Raw genomic sequence first — 560 nt, forward strand, 5'->3', positions numbered from 1 at the left:
TAGCTTAGTAATTCAGTATCAAAATGTTGATGTGCAATGTTAGATAGTAATTACCAAGGCCTTACCCCCTTCGAGTATCACTCAAACATAACACCATTACACTACAGAAATACAAAAAACTCACACAAAAGAATGAAATCCATACTGCCAGTCTTATGATACGTTTTAAGGATTTTGAATAAGCCATTATTCAATCCCATCACTGACCCTTTCATCTCACACTCTTTCTTTTGTTCCTTTCACTTCTTCAATAAACATATGTTATCAGTGTCCAAGATGCCATCAAATAACAGTTACATCACACTACATATACTTTATAACGCAGTCTCTGACGATATGTTCTTATATGGAAAAAATCTGAGACATATTATGCACTAACTTTCTCTCTCAACAAATTTCAAGATGTTTCTAAAAATGCTTTTGAATCTGGAGGTATGCCACTGCAACATGTTACACATACAGTGATTTTCCTAAAACTGAAGAGAGATGAATGCATGACCTTGTAAATCCAGTTCCCCAGTTGCCAGGTAGATCTTTAAGAATCTCATATGGAAACATGA

At 34.6% G+C, this 560-nt stretch overlaps 1 protein-coding gene across 1 annotated transcript in view; it reads right to left on the reverse strand.

The window, feature by feature from the left end:
• The window catches only part of LOC119586207 (integral membrane protein GPR155-like), a gene marked incomplete at its 5' end in the record, with an annotated part of 11,959 nt that overhangs the window by 7,458 nt on the left and 3,941 nt on the right, over nucleotides 1-560 (reverse strand).

The sequence above is a fragment of the Penaeus monodon genome, chromosome 21, assembly GCF_015228065.2.
Source record: "Penaeus monodon isolate SGIC_2016 chromosome 21, NSTDA_Pmon_1, whole genome shotgun sequence".
In the NCBI taxonomy this organism is placed as follows: Eukaryota; Metazoa; Arthropoda; class Malacostraca; order Decapoda; family Penaeidae; genus Penaeus; species Penaeus monodon.